This window comes from Tupaia chinensis, unplaced genomic scaffold (genome assembly GCF_000334495.1).
Source record: "Tupaia chinensis unplaced genomic scaffold, TupChi_1.0 Scaffold000065_1, whole genome shotgun sequence".
NCBI lineage: Eukaryota > Metazoa > Chordata > Mammalia > Scandentia > Tupaiidae > Tupaia > Tupaia belangeri.
In genome coordinates, this window is record NW_006159523.1 from 4,811,288 (window position 1) to 4,819,441 (window position 8,154).

At 44.0% G+C, this 8,154-nt stretch overlaps 1 pseudogene; it reads right to left on the minus strand.

Annotated features, from left to right (window-relative positions):
- LOC102481329 (PEST proteolytic signal-containing nuclear protein pseudogene) overlaps positions 1 to 682 on the minus strand; it is a 1,243-nt pseudogene extending 561 nt beyond the window's left edge.
- Positions 683 to 8,154: the final 7,472 nt, after the last annotated feature.

Genomic DNA, 8,154 nt, shown 5'->3' on the forward strand with positions numbered 1-8,154 from the left:
CTCTAAAAAAATAAAAGCTGCTGCTACTAAAAGGGTTTTTGGAGCAAGAGTTGGAATATTTTTTCTTTTTTATAAGAATTATTTAATTTTATTATCTTTTAAATTGCTATAGGACATGTGCACTCACCAAAGAGAGACAGAGAGAAAAGGAAAGTGAGAAAGTAAGTTGCTAGTTCTGGGATTTGAACTGCAGTCAGCCACGTGGATGTCCAGCACCTCAATTACCACGCCACCTGCTGGCCCCCGGAATAGTTTCTTTATGCTCACTTGACCCATGTTTGGCGGATATGACCAATGCTTTCTTTGCTGTCTGACTACCTATGGCAAATCCAAACTTGGAGATCTCTGTAGGCTTTGCTGGTCTTTATCTATCATCTATCTACCTACCTACAGCCTCTTCTTCAGCTGATCACCTCTCAGTGCTGCGACTGGAACTTTCCCCTCCATTACTGGAAGGAACAGTCTTAGTTTTCACAGATTTTTCTGCCTCTTCAGGTCTTCCAGTGGCTCCAGCTTGCTGGGGCTTTTCAGGGTTCTCCTTTCCCACCTGTCCTCCAATTTCCCCACCACAGCCTCGAACAATATTATTTTTCAAGGAGACCTTAGCATAAAAGGTGGTTCCTTTAAATTGAACAAAGAATTCTATTATTAACCCTTGATCACCCTTGGTGATGCAAGTCATGAGGTGCCAGGGTGATCCTGGAGCCACATGGGAGACCTAGGTTTGGATCCCAGGTCAACATGAACGTGCCAGATGCACTCATGCATGCCCATCATCTTGGTTGGCTAGAAAGCTGTTGGGGGGAGAGGATCTGAGTTATAGTGTGGTGAGGCCCTGTCAAGGACACCTGTCTCTCTCTCCCTCAATAAATCAATAAACTTAAAAGAAATCTTTAACTGTCCTTTTTTTCTCATATTACCAGGTGATCAAAAAAAATCCTATCCCATTAGTACCAGATCTCAGACTGGCATTTCGGGATCACAATACTAGAGATTCAGAAAAGTCACTATCAGGGCCAGCAGGTGGCATGGTGGTTAAGGGTGCTGGACTCCCACATGGTCGACCATGGTTTGAGTCCCGGACCTGGTGGCTCACTTTCTCACTTTCTTTCTCTCTCTATGACTCTGAACCTCTCTGGCCAAATTAAAATAAATAAATAGATAGGTAGGTAGGTAGATAGATGATAGATAAAGTTAAATAAATTATTTTTTTAAATCACTCTCTCTAGAATCCCACCATCCTATATTCAGTAATAGACAGGTATGGTAAATGTAGAGCTGTGACTTTCGGGGATTTAGCCATAAACCATCTATGCCACACATAAAAAAATATTACAAAGTATGAGCGCTGCGCCAATGTCACTCAATATGTGTGAAATTACTATACGACTGCTGTTAATTGAGAGGCCATGAAAACCAAGCAGAGGGCTCGTTCTCAGGTGAGTACACTAATAAGTCTGATAGGACGATGTGACAAAGGCAGAGCAACATTCTTAGTCTCCAACATATGCTTTGGAAAGTGACACCGTGTAACATTTTCCCATTAATAAGTTTTCTAATATTCAGTATTGGAACTCAGAAGTCCTGGTTGTACCCTAACTTACTAAGCATGTCCTTGGGAAGACTTTGACCTCAGGAGCCTTCATTTACTGACTTATGAAATGAGGAGGTTGAATCAGATTGTGCCTCAAGGTGCCAACACAAAGTAGTAGCAGGGTGGTTATGGCACTGGACTTCCACATGTCTGACCACAGTTCGAATCCCAGACATGACAACTTGAAAATCACACTGGGAGTGTGTGTGTGTGCTCGAAATCCCATAAGGAGAATAGAGAAAAAGGGATCGTAGTATAGCCATCCCCACTGGGGGGGAGAGGTGGTTTTTCACTTTCCTTCTCACTGTCTCTCTCTCTGTTTCTTGCTGGTGAGCACACATACCTTATGGCAAAAACCTTAAAAAAAGAAAGAAAGAAAGAATAGTGCCTCTAAAATGTCTTCTACCCCAAAGAAATTTCTGATTCTGACTAAAAGCAAAATTATTACTTGGAATACTGGCAAATGTCTTTGTTAGTCACAAAGCAGAGACCTTTACATTTAGATGCTATAATTTAAAAAAACAACTTCCAAGATTGGTTCTTGCAATTTAAAATAATTTTTAATGCATTTAGAATAACAGCAGATTTATTCTGATATTTAAGGAAACTGCTGGGGTTTTTTTTCATCCTTTGAAACTTGAATTTGCCATGAATAGGAGGCTAAGCCATGAAAAGATCCACAGCCTCAGATCCCTGAACTCCAGGGTCTTTATCAGTTTTCCCTTTTAGGGTCATGGGTGGGTATAAATCTCACTAGCACAAAGTAAGTTCAGCTTGCAGGTGCTAAGATGTCGGCTCCAGAGAGTGCCTAGTGTCAGCGCTGGGTGACATGAACAAAGATGTTGATAACAGCAGTAGTTCATAATGCCCAAACTCAGAATAAACCCCAATCCCCACTAGCAACAGAATGGGTAAAGACATGGTAGCACAGTCCTACCTTGAAATACTCATGTAACAGCAAAGATGAGTACATTATTATGGTGCTCATCGGTATGAATGCATTAAACTCATGTTGGGTAAAAGGACCCAGACTTGATTCTATTGTTAAAGACAAGCTATATACTTTTAGGGATCAATTTTGGTTATAAAACTTACATGAAAGCGGGACCAGCAGTTAGCTTAATGGCTATGTCACTGGACTCCCACGTGGTTGACTGCGCTTCAAGTCCCAGATCTGGTGGCTTAAACTCACGCCAGGCGCGTGTGCGTGTGTGCCCAAGATCCTGAGAGAATGGAGGAGAAGGGATTGCGGCATGGCCATCCCCCCTTGGGGGTGATTTCTCACTTTCTGTCTCTCTGTCTCTGTCTCTCTGTCTGGCGAGCACACACACCCTATAGCAAAAACCTCTCAAAAAAAAAAAAACTTACATGAAAGGGAAAGTAAATATCACAAACCAGTGGGGAAGTGAGAGAGTTGCGACTAGAAAAAAGAAAGGACAGCTTCACTGACAAGGACCTGACTGTGTCCTACTCTTTGACATTGACAGTTCCTGGGTCTTTGCTTTATAAAAATGTGTTCAGTGGTGCAATCCTGTTTTATAAACTTTCAGTTTGCACTGTATTTTGTAACAAAGGTATTTTTAAAGATCAACCGTATTGGGATGGCTTCTGGCACAGTGGTGATGGCTGCTCAGAAGAAGCTCAATCCCACACATTGACAGGGAACTGAATCCCCATCGTGATCAGGCTGACACACTCCAGGCATGCACAAGTGCCCAAGATCTGACAGATTGAAGGACGGGAGGAAGGGGATCACAACATGACCTGACCTGTGGAGGGTGTTCATCTTTCATTCTCATGTGTGTACACACATGTTCTACCATGAATAAAGAAAAACAATTAAGAATTATTTGATTTTATTTTTTACTATTATTTTAATTTTCTATAGGGCATGAGCACTCGTCAGATAGAGAGAGTGGAAGTGAGAAAGCAAGCAACCAGGTCTGGAATTTGAACTACAGTCGGCCATATGGGAGTCCAGTGCCTTAACCACCACACCACCTGCTGGAGCCAGCTAGTGGTGTGGTGGTTAAGGTGGGTAGATCCCACATGGTTGACTATATAGTTCAAATTCTTGCCCTAGCAGTTTAAAAAACATACCAGGCATGTGTGCATGCATGCCCAAAATCTTGAAAGAAGGGAGAAATGGAGAAGAAGCTGTGGCCTGACCATCCCCCATTGGTGGTGTTCTCTCTCTCTGTGTGTGTGTGTGTGTCTGTCTGTCTCTGTCTCCCTCCAGTGAGTACATGTACTCTCTGGAAAGTTTTTTTAAAAAAGTCAAAAAAGATCTACTGTATCGTTTTGTTACAGTTTGAATTTCTGCATTTTGTCTTTTTTTTCCCTTCTTTTATGAAGGGTAACAGGCGAGTAGATAGGAATCCTTGACAGTCCGCCCTCAAGCCTGCCAACCAGCTCGAATCAGAGCCCTGTGCATTCAGCTTGATCCGGGATCCAGACTTGGGCCTCCCATGTGGCCCCACAATCGCATGGTGGCGCCCTACCAACTACACCCTCGGCTGGACCCATTCACTCTTAAGAGTTTACAGTTAGGATTCTCACAACTTGTTTAATTCATTTAGAATTTTATTCATAATTTAAAAGTGGATAAATTATAAGTTTAACATAATTTAAGAAAGAACTTCAAAATTACTTTTTAATTGTCAGACTAATCAATTCACTATAGAAGGTCTGAGCAATGTCGAAAAGTGTAAAGAATCAGGGACGAGCAAATGGTCCAACAAAGTAGAGTTACTTCCATATAACTCCTCCCAGACTTTTTTCTATTCATTTTAATGTAGTAGAGAAGATAACGGAGCTACAATGTTCTCTCCTGCTCTGCTCACTTAAAACTGTGCTTTATGCATTTCCCATGTTATTAGAAACTCACCATAAACATAATTTAACATTTCCTGATAAAAATGCATTATTCAAGAGAACCATCATATATTTAATGGATTATCCACCCCTTGAAGGGTGGATAATGATCAAGAAGGACGCTACGCTGACCTTCAGTTTTTTACTACTACTCGTGTGCTATTCTACTATGGAAGTAAAGATAGAAGTATAGCCCACTTTACTGCACTCATCTGGACTTATCTCCCCATCCTTCAAACCGCGATGTACCAACATCGAAGCCAAGCAGTGTCGGAAGCTCTGTTTAGATGAGTTCGTGAGGAAGTCAAATAAGGAGACCTTTACCAAGTGCCTGTAACATGCCAGGATAGCGAACGAGAACGCTGGATAACCAGTATTCGCAATATTTGCACATACCTATATGACAAAAATTTGCTAGTTCTTCATCCGATATTTGAATTTATCCAGGTGTTCTGCGTTTCATCTGGCAACCCTATCCCAGAGGTACTGCCAGGACTGTCAGGCATATTTTCTAATTGGATCCCTTTGACCCCTTTGAGACTTCCATGTGATTCCCCGTCTAAAGAGAGCTCAGGTGGGTTCAGGAACTTTTCTAAGGTCAGAAGGCTCAAGCTTTCTGACTCCAAAATTTGGACTCCAAATTTAGTGAACCATCCCCTAGAGCTTGGGTAATATGGATCCAACTCCTCCTCGGTGAGAGAGGATGCTGTTAGTTTTTTTTCTTTTTTTTTGGAGAGGTTTTCACTATAGGGTGCGTGCACTCGCCAGACAGACAGAGAGAGACAGAGAGACAGAAAGCGAGAAATCACCCCCCGGGGGGATGGTCACGCCACAATCCCTTCTCCTCCATTCTCCTCTCGGGATCTTGGGCATGCATGTACACGCGCCCGGCGTGAGTTTCAAGCCACCGGGTCCGGGACGTGAACCGCGGTCGACTACGCGGGAGTCCAGCGACATAGCCATTACGCTAACTGCTGGTTCCCAATGCTGTTAGTTTTTGTTATTCTTGTTTCTTTATCAAAATTGTTCATCCCTCCTTTGTACTGTTACATTAAATAGGAATCATTTAAAAAAAAAAAAAAAGAGTCTTGGACCTAAGTGACAGGGCCAAGCTATTGAACTCAAAAACAAGGTCCAGAAAAAGGAATATTTCACTGTGCAGAGTGGCAAGGGGAGCCTAGACACTCCCTTCACCTCATCTGTTATCACACTCTTTTCTTTCTTTTTTAGTTGTCAGAGGGCACATGTGCTCATCAGAAAGAGACAGAGGTGGGGGGAGAGAGAGAAAGCACCCTCCTCTGAGGCCTGGTCATGCCAGGACCCATTCTCTCCCATTTCTCCTTCCCGTCGGGATTCTGAACACGCACATGTGACAGGAGTGTTTTTGAAGCCACTGAGACCAGGACTTGAACTGAGGTTGGTCACATGGGATCCAGCTCCTTAACCTCTAGGCTATGGGGCTGGCCTCCCATTTGTTTGTTTGTTTGTTTTTCATGAGTGAGAGAGACGGTGAGAGAAAGACACACACACACAGGCACCCCCCCCAACAGGGCCTGACATTGCAATCCCGTCTGCACCTTCCACCAGCCTAGATAATGGGCAAGCATGTTTCTGATGTACTCAGGGAGTTCTTCAGACACAAACCTGGAACCCTCCCATCCGGGTCAGCCTTGACAAGTTTTCCCACTGCTGCATCTCATCCAGTCTCCCATTATCATGCTTTCTGATGACAATCATACGAAACAGTTTGATTTCAATTGCTCTCAGAAACTCCAGGAAAATATTTGGGGTTTTGGTTGGTCTGTTTGTTTCTGGCAGCCTCTCTTTTTCTCTTGTATTCTAGAGTAAATAAATAGTGCAAACAAAGAACCTTGCAAAACTGGTTCCTCTGGAGAGAGGGATGAAACAGGATTGGAGCTCTGAAAGTTGCCTTTATCCCCTCCTGTCCAGGCGGGATCCCAGGCCCACAGGGTGGCACAGCACAGGCTCCTGGCATGCCCAGAACTGGCTCTTCGCTCCTCCTCATCAATCCCTTTCACCTCCTGCTTCCCTTCCCACACTGCAGACTCTTCCTAAACAAGCCACAGGAAAATCCCCATCACCCCCACCCCCCAACCTCTCTTGGTCAGGAGCTGAGACTTCCCTGGGCCACAGATGAGGTGGCAGAGGGAGTCACGTGTTAGGGGAGGGAGTGTGGAAGATAGAATGGAGCCGAAGCAGGACAGATGGCAAAGTCTCCAAACCTTAACTACCCTCCTGAGAGTTATCTGGCTGTGGCTCTTGTGATGAGCCCAGGTGAAGTCTGTGGTAGGACTTTGGAGAAGGACACAAAACACTTCAGAGCCTCCCGCTGAGGGCCCAGTCTTCACTCCAGGCAAATGGGTCTGCTCAGCGGTGACTCACTCTAAACCAAGGAGGGCCTATGTCTCTCTCTTCCCACTGAGGGGAAGCAGGTGTCAAACTCGCACCAAACACTGGCAGCACCTGCAGCTGCACTTCCCCTCTTTAAGTCCCCGGAGCCCCAGACTTGAGTCTCACCAGCCCCCAAGAGTAGTTCAGGGTCCTGGTGCACTTGCCAAGATGGCTCTCTTGCAAAGCTCAACCAACCTGCAAGTAGGCAACAGGCCTGGACGGTGAGCGCCTCCCATGTGAGTTCATCCATCACGTTTCACTGCGTCTCAGAGAAGCCTAACGAGAAGGCCTTGACGTTCTCCTCAGCTGAACTAAACTTCACATGGACTCTTCCGCCTCTAGGCCCTTAACCTCCGTCTCCTTAGGGCATTTGCTTTAGAACACTTGTAATTTAGAATTCTTTCACTACTTCTTTATATAAATCTTTTTAAAAACCTCTCAGTGACCTGAGAGCCGCCTCTCTGAAATGTAATCATGGGAGGAGATAGCCCTCCATCTCTTACTTCCTGTGGGAGGGCTTCCTGGGTGTCTTGCTCCCAGTTGCAAAACTACCTCCTATCTTAAAGATATGAGGAGCTCATCTTTCCTTCTAGTACTTTTCCACTTGCTCACTCCAGCCCTTTCCCTGCTTCAGTGAAATTGAGTTCAAACTCAGTTCTGCTCTCTTGCCCTATTAAAATAGTCTTGGATGAAATCTTCTTTGCCTGCTTAACTTTTGTCTGGTACAATTTTTGCTGTGCAAGAAAGAATCTAGTTTCCAATGTTTTCCTCTACTTTCTTACAAGTTATAATTTTTGTCCTCTTTGGAGGACACAATTGGACATAGATTCCAAGCTGCTGTGATGAGACCTGGGGCCAGGCAGCGATATGGTAGGTAGATTGGCTGGATCACACATGGCTGGCCCACAGTGAGTCCTGGACCCAGTGACGTGAAAAACAAACTGGGTACATGCACACATGTGCCCCAAATCCCAAGAGGCAAGAGGAAAAGGGATTGTGGTATGGCCATCCCCTCAGGACGTGCTTTCTCTCTCTCTCTCTTTAATTACATAATTTTGCTATAAAATTTTAAAACACACACACACAAAATGCAACATCTTAAAAAAGCCAAAATTTACTATTAAAACCAATTCCTATGAGTGTGCTGTGCTACCATATACAAGTCAAGAAATTAAACCATTAAATATTAAGGAATGTTCAACATCAGAAGCTATAAAATCTAACTGTATGTAGTAGCCCCTCAAAAAGCTACAACCTGCATTCTTTTTTTTTTT